Raw genomic sequence first — 21,603 nt, forward strand, 5'->3', positions numbered from 1 at the left:
AACGTCTTGCCACACGACACACCTTTCCCTTGCTGAAGAAAGGAAAGGAATTTCTTCTTCCACAGCCTTCCAATATCGTGCTTCAAGATACAGGGGTCTTAACAGACATGCAATTACAATAGTTGTACAAATTCTCTAACAAGATAGAGGAAAAATCCTTTTTCATTCCCATGCCAAAATGGCTTAAAGACTTCAACTCAGCTTTTCCAAATACCACCAGCTGTGGCAAACAGCAACACCAATAAGAGAAAACTGCCTTGGGGAAAGGGAGGACTGCACTTTCCACAGCTGATGTCCTAACTTCTGTGCTTCTATATCATGCTCATAACAAGGATCTCATGGAAGTCAGAAAGCCACACTGTTCTGGAACAGTTATCCTGTTTTCTGGAATGCATAAACTCTGTAGCGCCATGCTCTGCATGGAGCAAACAATAAAGAATGTGGATGTTGCTCAGTACCTTACTTGTGGGCACCCCTAGCAGAGATGCTAATCTGCAGCACCTTAGATGCTTTCAGGTACCCCCAGCTACCATCTTCAAGAAGTTAACCACTTGTTAGATCACAAATGGAAGCTCCTATCACACAAGCACCCTGATGAGTTTGCTTGCCTTCACAGGATGTACAAGATTTTCTGTGGTTCCAAACAGTGATCCACCATTAAGTACGTACAGTTTCAATGAAGCATAGCCTCTTCCTTTAGTGATGATTTATTATGTGATTTTCCTTCTACAGCTCAGTCAGGTTTTTCAACCATGACTGTGCAGCCAAGATCTCCTACTGGAATCTATTTCCTACAACTTTCAGTGTTTGCACTGTTCAACCTGACAGAGAAAGTCAATTACAAAGCAGATTTAAGCAGCATGAGGAGAAAGGAGTGGAGTCGGGGCACATGCAATCAAGCTACACTGAAAATTTTCTTGAAGAGAGAAATCAGATGCTGAAATTCACCCTCAGGTGCTACATGCAAGTCACAAATAACAGAGCAGTTGTGGTGAGATACGATTCCCTCATTCGGTCTCTGCATACTCTTAAAAAAAAAAGTTACTGCCAGGTCACTTCCTTCCCCTTCTCCCCCTTCATTAGGGCTTTATATAGTATATTCACTGATATTACACAGCCCATCTTCTACACTTAAAAGTGAAACCACGTTTTGAAACATATATCACTGGGTCTACAACACGGAAGCATTCTGACTGCCCAGCATGCAATATGTCTGCAATATTTTCAGGACTTCATAAAGTCGATAAAAAGGGGATTTGACAATTTGTAGGACAATCTGTTCTTCCATACTTGAACAGGAGTTTGAACCTCCAGAGATGTCTACCTACCACTGCCTCTTTTTTACTGCAGAAAGTTAAGAAATGAATACCAATGTGCAGAAGTGTCAATGAAACAAAGCAATACGATTGAGGAGCTTCTCACATGTTAAACTTCTAAGTTCTGTCTGTTTACACACCTACTGCACAAGGAGCGCCTCATTGCATGTGCCATTCTCCCACTTCAAACTACAAACAGAAAGACAGGGGAAAAAAAAAAAAGCGAGGGCAAACAAAACCAGCTCACTGATGTGTGCATCCTAAAATACCGCTCTGAACACCCTAAAGAGAAGTCTATATATACCTTCAGACATTAATTCCCTGCTGTGGAAATTCACAAGAACTAGAGATACTATGCATACTTTCCCATTGAAGACCATAAGAAGCAGCATTTTGACTACTGATTAGGTTTCCCCTTTATTGTTCATTTCTGGGGGCTGAGGAAGTGGGGAAGCCTCACAGGCTTTCATTAGTCACAAACTTTTTTTTTTTTTTTTCCAAATCACTTTGGATCAGGAATCCCCTTGCTTTCGGTTCAAATCTCGATTTCACACCTACAAAGATTTCAAGTTTATAATTTAGATTCTATTCTTTGTATACCAACAAGAAAAAATAGCTATTGTATATTCCTTTTATAACATACGTGGTAACTGTCAATATTAAATTGGACCATGGATTAACTAAGTGGGACAGCATTACCACAATATATCAATATCTATGCTTTTTTGTCTATTAAAAATTTCATGGTTCAGTAAGAGATTTGTTTAAATACAGGAGACACACAATACCAGACTACTCAGAAAGAGCAACAGCCATAAGAAAGTCAATTTAACTGTATTTCAAGGCACCAACCTTTAAAATCTCAGATTTACCTACAAGAATTCAGCAATTCATATTTAATAATGTGATGTAATAAAAATCAACATAATAAACATAATTCTGTTAGTGAAAGAGGCAAATAGATTTGATATTTAATTCCCCCATTTAAATTTCTATAAGTATATATGGAAAATAATAAGATGACCGCCATCTTAACACATAAGTGCAACACAAAACATAGCATGCATATGCTATCTAGAGTATTAACAGCAGGGTTCTAGTTGCTGATTTTGTTATAGGAATGGATGCATTAACATAACAAGCTATGTTCTCATATACAGAACAGCTAGAAAGTGGATACGTACAGAAGAATGCAACTATAGGTTCAAGAACGCATTCAATAATCTTAAATGTTTATCAGTTTTCAAACCATCTTTCTACAGCTTCTACAGATTTTCTTAAGCCATATGTGGCTCAATTCCAGCCTACTGCTTTTAGAGCGAGATTTGTCAGTAACCCTAACATACAGTCATTGTCTGAACAGACCCCTGATAGTTGTGCAGCACAGATAGAGTCTGCTGGCTACACACAGTTCTCAGCAGAGCCAGCCCCCTAAAACTCTCAGCAGCTAAATCCAGAACATCCCTCAGAGCTGCCAGGTGGCTTTGTTCTCAACCAACTTCTGAGACAGCACACCACGCTAACAACATCCTCTGCTGCTTTAAGTTTTCCCCTCCATATCTATTCCCAAAGGGGGTGGTTGACTACTCAGTGCACCATGCAGCCACCTATGGCTCCGACTGGAGATCTTTAAACAAGTCGAAAGAGTGAAGGGTAAACATTAAGTACATCCAACTCCTCTGTAGTCTAGTACACAGTTCAGGTATTTGGGATTTTCCACACTTGAACTTAAATGAAGGTTTTTAGGGGGTATCAGAAAGCAAGAGACATAATTTAGACCCAAAGCAATGAAAATGCAGGCATTTAAGAGCAAAATAAGCTAATGACTTGCATAAGCCACAATGACATCATTCTCTAGAGAACACCTGTTATGGGTTAAACTCAGCAGGCAGCCAAGCCCCACACAGCCACTCACTCGCTCCAACCAATGAGATAAGTGAAGACAATCAAAAGGCAAAATTTAGAAAACTCATGTGTTGAGATAAAAATAGTTTAATACATTTTAAAAAAGTGGGAAACAAGAAAAAGGAAAAACAAGTCACGTACAATGCAGTTGTGCACCACCAGCTGACTGATGCCCAGCCACTCCCCAGGCCACGGCAGGCCTGGTAACCTTCCCCCTGTATTTATCGTCGAGCACAAGGTCATACAGTATGGAGCACCCCTTTGTTCAGTGGGAGGCAGCTGTCCTGGTGGCATTGCCTCCCAGCTTCTTCTGCACCCACCCCATTCTCCTTGGTAGCAGAACAGTGTAAGGAAAAACCTTAATGCTGTGTAAGCACTGCTCAGTAGCAATTAAAACACTGGTGCGTTATCAACACTGTTTTCATCACAAATCCAAAATATAGCACCATACAAGTTATTATGAAGAAAGTTAACTTCATCCCAGCCAAAAAACAGCACACCATCACAGATAAACAAACAGAAGCCATCATTCAGGTCACCTGGTAAGAACAGGGCTTTAGCTGGCATAATTTAGCAGTAAATTGAAATGTACAGCCTGCTCTAAAAGCTGGATGAGAGTTCATGTCTGGAGCACCTCTACAACCATTTGCTTTTCTTGTGTTCCTCTAAATTCTTAACCTGCCTGTAATCCTAATCCATTCCAACAGGTACCCTTAAGACTCAACCACCATATTCCTTCTGCACCAGATACCTGTAGCCAGACACCAGTTCCCTCAAGACTGATATCACACAGCCATGGAACAGCTTCCTTGTGCTCGACATAAACAGTGAAAGCCTATACAGTGCACATACTTTGTTAACCTTCCCAAGCAGGGCACACACCTGACCCTCTGTTAGATGCATCTTTGCTCTTACCTTGGGTCCCACACTGTTCTGTCTCTCTCCAGTTCTGGAAGGAGAGTCATTATCTGTATCTCTCTGCTTCTGAGGTGGACTCAGCTCTCTTCCCAGACATATTCCTTCCCAGTCACAACTCCAGTGAGCCTTTTTTCTATTTAAAAAGTGTGGGGCAGCACCTGCTATCAATCGGCTGTCATTTAGGCACACCTGGTCCATCAATTTTGGTAAGATACTTCATGTTGCATAAATCTGAAACCAAGCAGAGGAGAGAATTAGTACATATTTGCAGTACCTTACCTGATATAAAAATATAAAACAGCTGATGTCACCTTGAGCAAGATGAATACATAGTTTCTCAGTAAGTTTTGGATATTATTTTTGTATTGGCATTAAAGGAAAAAAAAAAAAACATTGATAACTCTAGAGATCCCTGGATTTTCAGATGGTGTAAGTGGAATCAGAACCCTTTCTTTTTCCTATGCTCCAAAACACACCCTCAAATTAAAAAAAAATGGTTAACTCAAGTCAGCATGCACCAGGGACAGACTTGTCTCCATCCTTTAAAAGACAACTCTGCAATTAATGGAAAGAAAAGAACAGTGTCTGCCTTGGATATCAACTCATTTGCCACTAGGAACAAAAGGTAGTCAGGCTCCCTTGTGACACTCCTTAACTCCTAACATTGCTAAAGGCTGAAAGGTTTAGGAAGATACAAAAGGGAACATAAACAAAAGTAAAAAGCAGTTGAACAGTAAAAGACAGAACATCTTAAGGAATTATAATTTCTGGAGATGCAGTAATGCTTTGTAAATACCCTACTGCTTTATCTATGTCTTTTTGACAACAGAAAAGCAAAACAGTAGTGCAATGGTGGGGTTACATTAGTATCAGTATTGATAAATCTCTCTACTCTGAGCAAAGCGCATACCCTTAGATTTTCAGCCATATAAGCCCTGAAGGGACACAGATGACAAAGTTTGGCTCAATTTTATAAGATATTTTTTCTTAAGTAAAAACATAGCTTGTAGACTTACTCAATTAGAGGGAAATAAGAGGATGAAGGGAGAGGCTCCTGCTTTGATAGGTACAAACAGAACAAAGGGTAGGAATTCTGCCTGCTGCCTTTTTCACCCATCACAATTTTTATTCTCACCCAGAAGTGCTTGTGTCTGCACTTGGAGGGGCTGGATGGGATGCGAGGTCAGCTTCAGAGTGTAAGAAATGTTACGCTAAACAAATATAAATCTCCAACACAGGATCTCATAATAACCCTGAAGGGAAGAAAGTTGCTTGAAGACTTCTTAAATGCTTGAAGAAGTTTACTCTGTGCGTATGTTAAATTCGGAGCAATCATGTGGAAAGATGACTACGTTCTTACAGTTAAAGCTTTTTTGTCTGGCGCACGTAGGATATAAAATGTCAGTTCTCCAGAAGAACATCAGGAACTCCCTCTATTCAAACTTCTACATGGTCAAAAGCTTGCCATCAAAGTTCCTATAAATACTGTGTTTGTGCAGGAGTCACCAGTTAGCTCAAACAGGAGATAGCTGATGATCAGTCCAGGTGGAATTAAAGGAGGCTAATGGGAGGGTCTAGACAAGAGCAGAGCACCACCCAGCAGGTAGAAAGAAGTCAGCAGCACAGGGAAGAAAGAAGGCTAAGGCTGAAATGCCTAACCCATCCTAATGCAATGCTTCTCAGTAACAACAGTCACACTGAACTCATTTTTAGAAATTTTACTAAAGTTAAAAGAAATCTTAAGAAACCCAACAGAAAAGTAGAGTCGACCACATCTTTTAATACCCATTTTCTACTGACTTGAAATAAAGGGAGAAAAAAAATCCTTGGCTTTCCTTCAGAGAATAGTATCTCTGAATGAAAACAGCCACAAAGCAGTCAGTTGTCTGCCTGACTGCTGTTATTTGGGGGTTGATCTGATACAGACGCCCCCGTTTGGCTGGTAGCTGCACTGAACTGGGGCTTCAGCCAGACATCCATGAAACACACACTGTTCTTGAAGCCATTTTAAATACACAGCTATCTTACTTCCCACGTCTGTTAACCAGGTGGCAGAGGATCTAACCCGAGGGTACTGTGCACATGTGAGGAGATGTTGTATTTTGCTTAGAAAGAGTTGCTCTCTCTCCAGACACAGGAAACCACAAGATTTTGGACCTTTACCTCCAGCTTGAGGACTCCAAGAAAGTTTCAGGCCAGAAGCCATGTATCGCAGTCCCTGCTGAGGGCTGCAGATGCTGGATTTAAGGCTGCCTCACGTCACCACAACAGCCATTAACAGTTGTGAGTGAAGTTGGTGTGGAAGAGTGATTTAATGTGCTTACTTCCTAAATCATAGTAAAATGTGGGGTACTGGAAATCTTGCTAGCCCCCCTGACTCTACTACAGTATGCCCAATTACTTGGTATATCGGGAAAAAAATAAGTGTCCATATCTACATTGATACAGCTCACAGGGCTGATTTCCTCCTTTTTACCACCATTTACACCTCTTCATAGTAACTGTATCCTGGACAGCCACGTGATTTGCAGTTTTTATATGCAACTATAAATCAGATCGCATTTACTACTGGGAACGAGAAAGGCAGAGGAGAAGCAAGCACTCAGATATAAAAGAAGTCATCCATTTTAATAATAAAGGCAATTACACCAAATTTTCTAAGAACAACAATATATAGCACCTTCTGTTCAGGTACTCTATTGACTTACATCCTGCCTAATGGGTACTGCAAATACTTTGCTTAGTGGAGTATGCCCCCACAGCATCTGATATTTCTGCATTCATCTTATTCCCATTTCATTAAGATGACTGCTTAATCTGCCTCTTGTAATAATGGCAGCACATCACACATGACATGGAAGACCAGTCTTTGAAATGAAAATAAGGCTGCAGGATATTTGTTAGCTTCCGCTTACCCTTCCTGCACATAAAGGCAATGTAAGGTTAGTTCAATGTAGATAGGAACTTTTGAAATTCTTAATAATTTGTTGGAACTTCCTTGTTGGAAATTCCTCATTTTCTAGCAATAAATAATAAATGATTTTTAATTGAGCACGTGCCTAGAGCAAATGAAATCTTTTAAATATTTGTGAGAAATATTTTAAGGGCATGTCTTGTTATTAATGAAGACAGAGAAAAACAGTACTGCACAAAAGCTGTGTATTTATTCTCAGTAAAGCAGAGCTTTGAGGATGGTATCATCTTCTACTCAAATTGCCTCAGTGTTTTTGACAGAAAAACATGAATGATGACATCAACACTAATATCACGTTAGTCATCCTCTGGATACAGCTCGCAGGATTACTCAGACTACTTGCATTTCTTGCACCTGTTTTAATGTCCACTGAAAGAAATGATCCTCCAAGTGATTTCAGTGGGCTTGGGATCAGGCTTTAAATCTTTATCTCCATTAAGACAACACGTGTGGGAAGCAAGCTGATCTGACATTTATTTCAGTGACATGGACCATACTCCCAGAGACAGTGGGCTGCACTTGCCAAGTCAATTCCGCACCATGTCCTGTACAAACAACAGAGAATAAAGACCGATGATCCTTGCCAGCTTGGGCCCAATTTAAACGGATGGCCTAGAGCTGACAGGCTCTGCACCCATTACCATATTTCATGGTCAGTGCAGAGAAATGGTTATACACGCATGTGAAAGTAAATGAATTTAATTTGATGAAGACACCTTCTTACCCCCTGCTGATGTTGATTCCTTCAACTATGCGGAAAGAAATCTGCTGCCTGCTGATGAAAGATAATACATAAAGCAATAGAAGAAAGGAAAAAAATCCCATTGGCATAAACTCTCAACTCGTTGTATGGTGCTTTACGGTCACAAATCCTATTAGCGTTAATCAAAGTAAGATGATGGGCTTTCTAACATGTTTAGTCTGGCAGACAGAACCTGCCCAAACCTGAGAATTGGAAATTCACAGTGCAGGGAGGGGGAAGGAGGGTGGGTGAAGACCTCCCCTATCTACCAAAATACCAATCCACACAGTATAATGTGGAAATACCGGAGAGCTCATTTCCTATTCTGACTTCTCTAAAGCACTGCACACTAATAAGCAGCTGTCACAAAGGTGGGTAGAGCAATAAAATCCCAACAGTCAGGCTGAACTGATACAGTCCATTACCTATTGAATCATGCCCACACAGGTCTCTCAATTGAATGATTACAGCAATACCAATGGGCTGTGCACTGCAGTGTTGTATTACAGCTCTGGTTCATAAAATTTTACAATGTATAAGTAAAAAATTAAATGCTACTGAAGACATAAGCATTTCTCTTTCACACATGCACCAGACAAATCCAACGACAACCGAGGTTTAAAACTCATACGTGATGAAGTTCTAGGAAACTGGCCAAAATCTAATACAATACAGCCACAGGGATCTCCTAAAAAGACATCCAGCAAAACTCTTGCTTTTGAGTATTTGCAGCTGATAATACAATTGTGTGGTTATCACTGAAATGCTGTTTATCCTTATTCTTTATTTTGGAAATAGTTCAATGAGCTTATAGGCAGATGAGCCAGAACCAAAATACATGCTTACTGGCCTGTATTTTGATGCAATCAACATGATAAAGAATATTCCAGCCAGAGCTGCATAAATGGAAAACTACACAATATACCTAATTCTGAGCACATACAAAATCTAAACGCCTCCCTTATTGACACAGGATATCTTTTCTTAAAAACACACTTCTGTTCAAATAATATCATTGATTGCTTTTGTTAGAGCTGGTCAAACAGTATCTCCAAATACTGACTCTAGTAAATTTGGGTGTGCTTTTGTGTGGTGAAATATTCACAAACTATCCCCATTATTTGGGAATGTTCTTGATATTATGTGAAGAAAATGTCAAGCAAACAGTCTTACCTGTGACTATGCAGAAGGTATTGTGTACTGGTATTTGCTAGTTGATACTCAAGCCTCAAAATTACTTATATGATTAATTTGCCCACTAAAATGAGTACATCACACCAAAATACACAGGCTTGTTCAAATTGCTCTCTTTACTCTTGAGGCTTGTTTTGAAAAAAATCAAGCATGGTCAAATAACATTGCATCTCTACCACTTTTGAGGTATTTATGCTTTCCTACCCTTGGGCAGCAACACTAGACCAGTCTTGTCAAATGAACTTGAGCAAATACCCCTATTTGCTCATCACTGCAAATCCAAGATCAGATTTCCTGCTGGTCTGAGTGTGCTTAATCTATTTTCACTCATTTATAACAGCAGATACTTTGGACTGTGGCATACACAAAAAGACATAAATGCACTCTTAAAACTGATTTCTGGGAGTGTTCCTGTTGAGAACTTTTGACAATGTTGAGAACCCACTGAAATGTCTGAAATTGATGAGATTTAAGCACCTACTTTAATCAACCGAACCTTTGAACAACAAGGAATTCATTGATACCTTTTGCCAAACAGGATGTTAAATACATAGAATAATAATAGCATTTGAGCCTTATACCAGTAAGAAACAGAGATATCAACCAATTAATTTCCAGTTGTTGTATCTAGATAAATATAAAATGTGCTTGGCAATGAGAAATCATACTCCTGAAAATTAAACAAGCATCTACTCTTATATCTATCCTGTTGCTAGGTTGTAATACCTGGATATGCATTTAACAATTGAATTATGATCAAACATTTCCCGACTGCCACAAAGCTTAGCAGTAGACAGATCAGTTCTCACTTCACCTAGATACAACTGGATTAATAAACTGGGACGAGTGTATTTGAAAGCTAAAGTCTGCACAAACATCAGAATATACTGCAAACAACCAAGATTTACTCTTGCGAAGAGGCAAACTCTGGAGCCACAACATTACCGTGTTAGCTTCCAACTGTGGAAACCTCTGAACACTTTGGATGCAGTCACTACACACACACAAGCAAGTATCCACTCCAAAATAAGTTGAGTTGTTCTCCACTCATAGACCACATGCATTTATTACTAGTGTCTTCTGAGTACATTACCCATATGTCCTTATGTAATTTCTCTGCCTGAATGGGCTTATACCAATTAAGAAGCGTTATTGATATAATTCTGCTTGAACTGGTATCAGTCGTCAAAATTTGGCATTAGCTTATTGTTAACTATGTATGAATGTCACACTGTAATTGTTTAGAAACTGTTTCCAAAACTATCTCACATTTTAAAAAATTAAAAGCTGCAGCTATTTACAACAGAGCAGTTTCTTTCTGCTTTCGTAACCCTGCATTTAAAATTCGTCAATGGTACACACAGCGAACAAAGAAGAAAGTACAAACCTTGATGAATAAATAAGACAGTGCTCTATCAAGTTAGGAAAATATACCACTCAATACAGCAGTTACCGATTAAATAATTTAAACAAAAAGCCCCAGACCTTATATGCATAATGGATGCAAAGAATCCAGGAAATCTGATTAGCATTTTCTGGGCCTTTACAGGTTTGGAGGCCTCTATTATATAAAGATCCATTTCACTGGCCAGGTATACTGCCACTTGTTTTCAAAACCGTCTGTTCAAATTTCAGCCTTAAAAATACTCACAAAAGTCAAGATATAGCACTGGGAGAAGATAGAGGGAAAGAGAATAAACTATGTAGGGACTCTTGAAAGCACTTGTGATGGGACATTGAAACAGCACAAGTTTTGAGGCCACAGAAACTGTCTCATACTGTGAATTGCCCAGAGAAAATTACACCATTTTAAGACAAAAGCTAGGTTTCTTTACAATATCACCTAGAATATTTAGCTTTTTTATTGTGGCTTATGAAAGACAAGATCCCACTTCCACGATGTTCTCAGGAAACTCCTGCCCTTCCCACACTCAGTATCTCCTCCAGGGACAGACCAGCCTGTTTGTGCTCCAGGGAATGCCACCTGATCTGGCAAGGTAAAGCCTGCGTGCAGACAAATTAGACACTGTCACAGTACCAGCATTTGTTTTCTTAAGAAAAGCTTTGATAAAACACACTTACGTTTCTGTAATAAGTTGTTTTCCCTCCTTTTGATTACTAAAAGGGCTAGTCATATGAAAAGAAAGCAACGCAATAGGTTCCAGCATGCTCTTCTGGCACAAATTGTCCTGCCCAGAAAGGAAAAAAGCACTTTCGAAACATGCTGACAGTTGTCTGATAGGACTAAACTGTTCATGTAAGCATAGAAACAACACTGAACAGCTGCGTTTCCAGAGAAATCCCTGCAAGGAGCGTTCTACTGCTAATTAACTTTATCAGTAGTGACTTTATTTTCTTCCAGATCACAGATAACAAAGTTGGCAAAGGAGAAAGATTGGGAATAGATAGTGAGAAGGTGAAGACAATGATTCACAGCAACTGAGACAGCTTTGTAAACTGGGATACAACCAAGGGGTCTGTACAGCAGAACGTCAGGTTAAATGTCAGGGTACTAAAAGAAGGCACTTCAAGAATGCCTATAGCTTAGAAGACTCATGCACACTACACTTCTACAGCTTGTGAAGGAAGATGCTTCCACAGAGGATTCAAAATAACTTCAGACGTTTTCATTCTCCTTCTGGCACAATGCCAGTTTCCCTCTTCCCTTTTCTTACAGTGGAAGAATAGGGAGATAAGCTGGTGTCAGCTTTCCCAAGTACCTAAGTTCCTAAGAGAGCAAAGACCAAAGAGAGTCTGGAAAACTCCATGAGCAATAGTCCATCTGAAGATCTGCATCCATCTCTGCCTGTTAATCCTTAACATGGCAGCTGGGAAGTAATGAGAGTGGTAGGCATCCACTCTAAAGAAAGTAGGCTTTCACGGTAGCAAACAGTTTTGCTTAACAGCTTAGTCATGTACTGCAATGAGTACATACAAGAGTGCTATAAAATAGTAAACACGTGTATTACCATGATGGATAGGAGCTGTGTCCAAATTATGATTCTGTGTGCAGAATGAAAATAAGAACATGCATAATTAAGTTAGGTGGAAAGACCATTATGAAGAAACTCTTATAGGAAAGCTATGTTTTTTCTAAAAATTCTCATCTGGTTTACCCAAGTTCAGCAACAATATTTTAAGAAGTGCTTGTCGTCTACAGAAGCCTCTCTTTTACTATCTTCATTTATAATATAAAATACCTTAATATAAGGTGATCAGTAAGATAGTTTATTTATATTGAAATAGGATTGCACTAAGGGTAAAAGTTATATTCATTGCCTATGTAGCTGTGAGGCTGTTTCTTCTGACCTTTTAGCTACAGAAACCCTTGACTCATCTCTCTCTGATCTCCAAAATTTCCTTCTCCGTAACTTCTGCTCAGCTTGCCTAAAGCTAAACTGAACTATGCTGCCTGTTACTCATATATGGCTAAACGGTTAGTCATATTTGCATTCTATACTTGATGGTTCTCATTCACTGCTTGCTATATAATCTTCTATATGCAAGCCTTCTGAAACAGTTGGGATTAAATAGTAGGTCAACTGGCTCCAAGCCTTCAAGACAGATAATGAACATTTGGAGGAGGTTCTGAGAGCCATAAAAAGAAACATATATTAAAAAGATGAGATTAGAGTAATACAATTTATTTTGCTTTTCAATGAGAAAGTTAAAAGCAGATGAATGTGGTAACTTTTATGTTACTTTTATCTAATCTGATGGCACAGTCCTCTTCAGTCTAAAAGACAAAAGGATGAACAATGTTCAAGGCTTCAAGTTCAAACTAGATAAACATAGTTGAGAAATAAGGCTCAAATCTCAAGCTGCAAGCACAATCAATCACAACAAATTACTGTTTAAAGCAGTTTCTCTTTCTTTGCAAAACTTTGAATCAATATCAGGTTTTTCCTTTTTTTTTTTTTTTTCGGTGAGGGGGGATGGGGTCGTTCCTTTTTTTTTGTTGCTGTTGTTGTTGTACTAGTTTTAAAGATCACCTAATTTAGCCAAGTTACTATGCTCAAAAGCAGACCACAAGACTTCTGCAACACAGTTACTAAGCTACACACAAAGTCAGACCTGCTGGTTCGGGGAGGACATTTGGGCCTTAACATTTACAAACAAACCAATCCACAGGCTGTATATTTCTTCTCATGATTGTCTAAACCAAGCAAGATCTAAGCCACACCAGGTAATTTGCATACATTTGGTGAAGAAAGTCTCTGCCTCAAACAACATACAGTCTCCAAAAATAAAATATGTTTCATGTTGTAGGGAGGTAAATATGCAAAGAAGCGAGACAACTTTGACCAAGGTTAGTCCCAGCTTTCCCAAGACGCAGTCTGTTCCATCATATGAACCAACTCACTGTTAACGCTGGTGTCATATTAACTCTTCTTTTTTCAGAACTAATCAGACAACCTTAGGTTGATTCAGTCGACCACAAAGCTGTGCAAGGACAACAGAACCTTCAATGGCCCTTTTGTATCAAAGCCTTACCTATATGTCAAAGAAAAAAGAAACCAACGCATACAGCACACACATGGAAGGAATTCCCTTCATCTCAGACTCCTGGTTGCTGTGCTAGTAGATAAAGCGTTTCTAAAGTGCTCACACTGCAACAGCTATCATTTTCAGACATGAAATTCTTCTTCCAGAAGAATTTATATGACAATGGTGAAGAAAGCCACATGCATCCACTTAACTCGCTGGACAATTAGAAATACAAAACACACCTTTTAAGAGAGCTCTAGAATTCTTAAGTCTCAGTTTGGAAAACCCAAGGTCCAATATTTTAAGAAGTAGAATTAATTAAGCAAAGCATTTATTTAGGATACTTTGCATTTACAATGTCAAAATTCATATCTACACCCTTTTGTGACAACTAAAATTGTCTGCAAATACCATTTGGGATAGACCAATTGCACTGGGATGTCCCAGGACAGTGGATCGATCATCTTCTGGGCCAACAGCCTACATATTTCTTTCCCTACTGGTTTGAGTCAACAGTAGAAATTAATGATTTATTTCTCTTCCAAAACATTTATTTTCACAGTCAGGGAAATAAGATTTGTGGTGCCAAAGGCCCAATAGCATAGTATAGATATATTTATATGTTCTTGTAATTATATTTATACTATACCTGAGGGATTCAACTCAACACATAAATCTTGTTATGTTCTATGCTATGCAAATAAACATTCTACGGTAGAAATAAATAAATTTGCCCCACTCCAGAACTCTTTCCTCCAAAAGCAGGAAATTGTGCTATCAAAACCATTGGTCTGTCAGCTAGCAAAGGTCAAGTCCCACCGAACTGTGCCAAGCTGTAACTTCCCATTAGTTGGATGCCATAGCATACTGCAGGGGGAAAGAACAGGCAAATGGGGGGGAAGTGTGTATGTGGGAAGAAACCAAACCAAAAAAACACATTCAATGAGCTGTGTGTATACTTACAGCAGTACTCCACTGGGACAAGCACTGGGAATTGCCTACATTGTATGTTGTGGCTTTAGAGCCCCAAAGCTGGCTCTGCTTAGGCTGTTTTTCCCCCACTGCACAGTGCAAATACATTGCTGATCCAGAAGGGTGAAGACATACAGCATTGTATCTGTAAATAAACAAAGGAGGGGTAAACAAGGCAGTTTACCTCTACCCAGGTTAGGGGGCAAACAGGTCTTGAAGTGCTGATTTTTGCCACACATTATTAACCAGCAAGGCAACTCTCGATTTATAAATATATAACTGTGAGAAGAACTAACCCTAAGCTTAATTCCATTTACTTTCTTTAATGTCACCACTTTGATGGCATCCTACATTATTTAATTGCATTTATACTCACAACAGCCTTGCAAATGGTAAAGCACTATTATCGGTTTGACAAGCGGGGATCTGAAGCACAAAGAAACTGAATGACCTATTCAAGGTCATAGGGAAGTCTGTTTCAACAAAAGCACTAAATCCCAGATTTGCTGAGTCCTTTGACAGCATGATCTGATAGAACTCTCTGCCTATGTTGTCTCCTCACTGGTACTCAGTATTTGCCTTGTAATTGTCTTAAACTATTCCTTTGTAGTCTCAAAAGAAATTAGACACAGGAAACAAATCAAAAATTAACTAGGAGAAAGAATTTGACCTCAGAGATATTCTATATAGGACTCTAAATAAAAAAAATAAAAAAAAAAGAAAGAAAAAAACCACTTTTGTACTTCATAGGGGCAGGATTTTCTTGTTTCAAAATATATTCTTCCCAATGACAGCAATGCAGCATAAACAAAGAGATAAAACACAGCATGCCTCACATACTGGAGAGAAAGGATTTTCTCCTTTTCCTTTTTTTCTTTACACATTCATCTTCCCTCTCCTTGCTTTTCTTCTTCCTTTCATTAAGGCAGATGAGCAAAGTTAGAGACACCTGTTTTCCAGTTAATTGTAAGTAAAGGCATTTTTACTATTTCCTAAGGATGATGCAGCTCAGACTAAAAAATATTTCATGTTCAAATAGTTAAGTCTGGCTCTAAAGCTGCTGAGATGCACCTTGCTCAGAGCTAGCCCATCTTCAGAAGGATCTCTGTTCACAAAGTAGTACGGATTCAAAGGAGGATGCTGGCAGATACCAGAGTTATACATTTTAAGAAAAATCATGTGAATAGCAAAGAAGGTAATTGAAAAGGTAAGCAGGTATGTGTCTCAAGGAAGGCAAACACAGGCAGAAGTAAGTTAATTTACTGAAAGGTCAGAACAGAATCAGACTCGTGTTCTCCCAGTGCAAGCACAAGGAGAGCAGATATGGGGAGAAACAGACAACGCCACGTAAATAATCCACACAGTAACTGCCGTAAAGAACTGGCAACTTGTACAAAACTGGGTGCAAAGGGAGTAAGGGGGGCAAAGGGGAGGTGTTACTGAATAAAGCATCAATTTGAATTCAGGAGATACAGACTGTGTTCTCATTTGCCAATGCCCATTAAGCTATTTGAACACATTGTTCCCTTTCCACTTTTCCAAATTCCCCACTTGTAAAATACAGCACAATTATTAGCAGTGTAATTGCACAATAATAACGATGACATGGCTGTGGAGCTCCATGCAGTGGCGCTCTTGGATTTCTGCCAGAAAAAAAAGCTAAATATTTTTAATTATGAATGAATATCTCTAAGCATCTTAAATTTCACTCTAACAGCAAAGAAAAAGACAAGTTAAAAAATGAAAGAAGCCAGCAACTCCCTCTTTAACGCTTCCTAATTAGTGCTCCTTCTCGCTAGCATTCCTTGCATGCCAGGACCTTAGTGGGATCCTTTGCAGCAGCACCAGGTGCTGGTTTTATACCAACCCTCCCTTGGGAGGGAGTTTCTGAGCACTGCCCCGTGGCAGAGCAGCTGCAGGACTAGCTCAATATCCTGCTTCTGCCCATCCTAGGCATAAACTGACCAGGCTGCAGCCACGATACAAGTTCACTCAGTCAGCTGGCTTTGAGGAATGGCCTCTTCAGGACTACTTCAGCTGCTACTGCTTGGTGCTTTGAGGCTACTGTAATCAGCAAAGCAAGTGATCAAAGAATTGGCCATAGTCCAATATTTGGACTTCCAAAAGTTCTCCAGTGGAGGTATGAAACCAGAATAGAGGATTTAAACTTCTTGTTAACAGGCTTGCTTTCTTAGACCCCTTTTGTGAATGGCTTTGAAATAGTTCACAGATTGAGGAATGCACCAATAACAGACTTAAAGATTAAGAAATCCTAAATGACACCTCCACGATGTCTAGATTAGTTTTATCAGAAGAGCGGAGCAAATAATCTTTCCCAAGGTCATTGCTACAAGCAAATTAAACTTGTAATTTGTTAGAGTGATTGAACTCCCCAAGGGAAGAATATAAATCTCTCTAGTATATGGGACATCCATGTTAGCTCATTTCACACTGCATATTTTCATTAGCTGGCACCATGGAATGTGCTCCCTGTCTCCATATGCTCCAATTTTCAAACTGTCTGCAGATTTATGCAACTTTGCCAGGTGAGCGATTCAGACCCAAATTTGGCAAATCTTACCCCTGACGTGGCATCTTGGTGTCAATTCTTCATTGCTTTTGCCCACAGACTATCCTCTGAGGCCAGCAGGAGACTCCCCCCCACTGTTGTATAGCACTTTGGGATGTGATTTGTATCTTAAGTCATGCAAAAGCCTATCCGTGCATAGGTGAGAATACTACAGTTATTACATTCATTTTTGTTCTGACCTTTAAGCTTCTCTTGTTATAGTATGCACACTCTTTATGCTCAGTGAGCTTTCCTTTTGAATTAAGAGGTGAAACCTTATGATAGAGGTTGCCTATGTATGCCAGCTTTTGTGAGAAGAAAACATAACATTTACTTTATGTATTGGAGCATTGCATTTGGGAAACAGCCGTCACACTCTTTAAATATGAGACTCCATTTGCCCAAAATTGCTGTTTTGCTGTTGCTGCCCTCCAATACACATTCATTTTCTTATGGGGCTTCTTTCCAGTTCCCACATCCTGCTGGAAGGATAGCTGAGCAGTGTTTGTAAAAAAATAAAATAAAAATAAAAATAAAAAAGGGGGGGGGGGGGCAACATCAAATGCTGCTTGGTCAGAAAAACAGCTGATCAGCTAAAATGGTACAAAAGAACCTTTATTTCCAAGACTGAAAAGAATGGAAAGGAATTAAAAATAATAATAGCAGGTAATAATAACTAGCTTTGATCTGATTTCTATTAATCAAAATTATGATAGACATTGTATCTTTCGCTTTACAATTAGTAATCCGACAAAAAGTGAGTTGTTATATTTAACCTTAAGCTAATTCTTAGAATAACACTATTTAATAGAAATGAATAAACAAGCATGATTAGCATAGAGAAGAAGGAAGCTCAGCAATCAGTCAACAGAACAAGCCATGGGCCCCAACAGCATGGACCACAAAGGAAACACCCACACTGAGGCACGGACTAGTCACTGTCCGTACTTAACTTCAAGAACAAAGGCAACACAACAGGGCCTTGTCAAGAATGTTCACTGAAGCTTTTGAGTTGGAAATTTTACTACAGTAAAAATGTTCCCCATTTCTACTTTGTTTGGAAATCACAGATTTTTACAAAGGAGAATAACATGGAAACATGAAGTAAATTTCTAAAATTCCATCTGTTTGTTATGAATGAAACAGCTGAACTCAGGCTTTTTTTTTTGTTGGCAGGGGATGGAGAGAGGTGTCATATTTTGTCCCTTCAGCTCAAGTCTTTGATCCATTCTCATGTAATACAGTTTTCTAGTAAAGTATGTAGGACAATATGGCACACAGAATGCAGGATTAGTTTCACAAGAAAAGCTAAGAGCATATTGGCAATCTTAGAAAGCAATACCATATTACAAGAGTCTGAACTAAAGAAACAGAAAAGCTTTTCCAAAAACTCACAATAGCATATGGGTTTTAGAAACTTCTGAAGGGTGAGACTGGCTCTTCTCATTTTCAGTAGCACTGATGCTGTCCAAGTACCTGGGAAACAGTCTCCAGCACACCGAGCTTACTTTTTGAGATGTTATCCTTTCATTTCTGGTACTTGCTCTGCTAAACTCAGATGAAAACTGAATCAAGCTAGCCACCAATTCTGTAGGTAACAGATGCCACAGCTCCTTTTCGCATATAGAGTGGATGCCCTTGATCATCCTGAAGTTAAGGGGAGGGAACTCATACTCTCTCAGGATCTTCCAGTATCCACTCAGAAATTTGCAGCACAGGATACTGGCTGGTAGCACATGCTTTCAGTTATATCAGCTCATATTTTACACTGACGCAGGGAGGGATTCTTGAAGAACAAGTATCTTTCTAAACTGTTAACATTAGTTTCATGTCAATATTCATCATGTACTTCATTTACAACCTTCTCAATGAAGTCCTCCAATTGTTATTTGGACATACAAAAAGAGGGAGGGGAAAAAAACACACACACACACAAAAGAAGGCAGAAATGCAGCTAACAAAACACAAGAATCTGGTTGGCACCTTATTAATACCTCCGTAAAGTAGCTAAATGCATATCTCAATAAATCTCAGCCATTCCGCAGTATGCTATTTTTCAGCCTTATTATTTCCAATATTTTGCCTGTCATTTCTGAATGGCTTCTCAAAAATAAAAGCTTGTCCTTGAGAAGCCAGAAAAAGTTATGTATTTTCAGTCTGAATCACCTCATAATATAAGCACTGAAATGCTAGGAATAATGTAAACTCTACAGTAAAATACAATGATATAGTATATCTAGAAATACCTCAGCTTAATAGGTGTTGTGCCATTAACAGTGAATTTTATGGAAGCTAGTAGATGTAAATCTGTCAGGTAGACAAAGATTTACAGTAGTATCCACTACAGTGGACGATTTTCATCACATTTAGGACTGTCAGGCAGCTAGCGTGTTTTCTTCAGTTCCTTTAGTCATGAAGACCCCTTCATTTTATTTAAAGGCTGGTTCTTTCACCTTCAGGAATTCAGCGCTGATGAATGGAGCGCTCCCCAATGCCCTATCCCTTTTTACAGATATATCCTGGAGCTTGGGTGACTTTGCATGTTCATGCCACTCTTTCCCAGAGAAGTGCCTCAGCTCCGTGCATTGAACACCGTCATTCACAAGAAGTGAGACACAAATTTGTGGCATACACATATACAAGGCTAAAATAACATTTGCAGTACAGTATCTGCATATTCCAAGAGAACAGACTGGTCACACTCTCCTGTTCTGAAACCACTGTTGGCACCTACCTCGGGGACAGTGGTGGGGGTAAGGGCATGGAAATACCTTTTGGCCACTGAGCAGCTACCATGGAAGGCATGTATCCATGTGGGATGTGTCACTGACCTTCAGGATGATGCAGAGAACAAGCACTGAAGAGACTGAGACCAATCCCAGATCTGCCACCATGAGTGTTAAAATTCACCCCAGTGAGGAGTTTGGCAGCAACACTTGACAGGAAATGGCGGTACATGGTTTTGACATGCAAAAAATAAAGCATCTGTGCCTTATATCCATTATTGTTTTCATTTAAAAACAAATTAAAAACAAACACAACTGGCTTTATAGACAGGAAAGGCCCTGCAGCAACACCAGGTTAGGGCGTCGTGGTGCCCAGGTGGTGGCAGGGGCCTGCAGGGCCGCTGCGTGAGGCAAGGCAGGGCCTGCCTGTTGCCAGACATGGCTAGTTCCAGATGGCTCCAGCCCCACCTAGCAGCAGGAAGTCAGGGGAACAGTGTGAGAAATGGCCTCGCAGACACCAAGGGGAAAAGAAGATGAGGAGGGGAGGAGGTGCCCCAGGCGCTGGAGCAGAGGTTCCCCTGCAGGCCATGGAGGAGACCATGGTGGAGAAGGTGGACACACCCTGAAGGAGCTGTGCCTCATGAAGGGCCCCTGCTGGAGCAGGTTTTTCCTGAAAGATTGCAGCCCAGGTGGAGGACCCACACTGGAACAGCGGAAAAGCATTTGGAAGAAGGAGCAGCGAAGAGGAGCTGTCAAAGACTGACTGCAACCTCTCATCCCCGTTCACAGCTTTGCGGGGAGGAGGTAGAGGAGGCTGGATGAAAGGGGTGAAGTTGAGCCTGGGTGAGAAGTGGAGGGGGCAGTAGACTTGCATTTGTTTCTCACCATCCAAATCTATTTAAATTGGCAATAAATTAACCTTATCTTGTCCTGCAGGCTGTTTCATCTTGTGTTCTCCCCCTGTCCTGCCAGGGAGGGGGAGAGTGAGAGTGTGGCCAGGTGGGTGCCTGGCAGCTGGTGAAAGTCAGCCACTTGGCCACTTCTGCAAAAAAAAAAAATAAAATAAAAAAATAAATAACCAAAACCATAAACTATTCCTCAACAGTTTCCTTACAACATGCAGGTCTCCAAAATGGATATGAAAACAAACAAACAAAATTAAACAGAAACTCTGATCAGTTGCATATCTGAGAAGAATGATCGGCTTCACACCTTAACACTTGTTTTGCTCCTTTCTTCAGGGACTGGCTCATGCTTGCCGTGCAGCTGCTCTTCATCACAGCCAGAAACAGAGGTGGCTGGGACCCTGCCATTTTAAACTTGGTTGTATGGGAGGAGAAATTGGTGAAAAAGGCAAAAAACACTACTGAAAGATTTAATTCCTTCTGCTGTGGTGCACATTTTACTTAAACGTCCATATAAACACATGAGAATCTCAGAAGCTTTCTCAAGCATAGTGAGAGACTTTTCCTGGGATGAAAGAGAAGTTTCACAGGAATTAAACTAAAAGTATGGTATGTTTTGTTATTTAATTATACCTCACTATTTCCGCACTCTTAACTTTCATCAGTGCTACAACAGCACAATTATATGATACACCATAGGCAACCTAACTATTCAGCACTTGCAGTGCATATTCTGAAAGACGAAGACCTCTGACAATCACTGCTAAGCAGAGCCTAACTGTGCTAATAGCTGAGGCAAAATATCTTCATACCACAACACTCCAAATGCAGGAAATCTTGAACCAACGAACTCCTCAAAAGATGAGCAATTACAAGCTTAAATCTACTTCCAAT

At 39.8% G+C, this 21,603-nt stretch overlaps 1 long non-coding RNA gene across 1 annotated transcript in view; it reads right to left on the reverse strand.

Moving 5' to 3' along the window:
* LOC121075126 overlaps positions 1-21,603 on the reverse strand; it is a 46,394-nt gene that overhangs the window by 10,551 nt on the left and 14,240 nt on the right. The window contains exons 2-3 of the long non-coding RNA XR_005822748.1: positions 14,501-14,654; positions 4,137-4,370 (exon numbers count right to left, since the gene is read on the reverse strand). This is a non-coding gene — a long non-coding RNA (uncharacterized LOC121075126). The remainder of the gene's footprint in view (positions 1-4,136; positions 4,371-14,500; positions 14,655-21,603) is intronic.

The sequence above is a fragment of the Cygnus olor genome, chromosome 1 (assembly GCF_009769625.2).
Source record: "Cygnus olor isolate bCygOlo1 chromosome 1, bCygOlo1.pri.v2, whole genome shotgun sequence".
Taxonomy (NCBI): Eukaryota; Metazoa; Chordata; class Aves; order Anseriformes; family Anatidae; genus Cygnus; species Cygnus olor.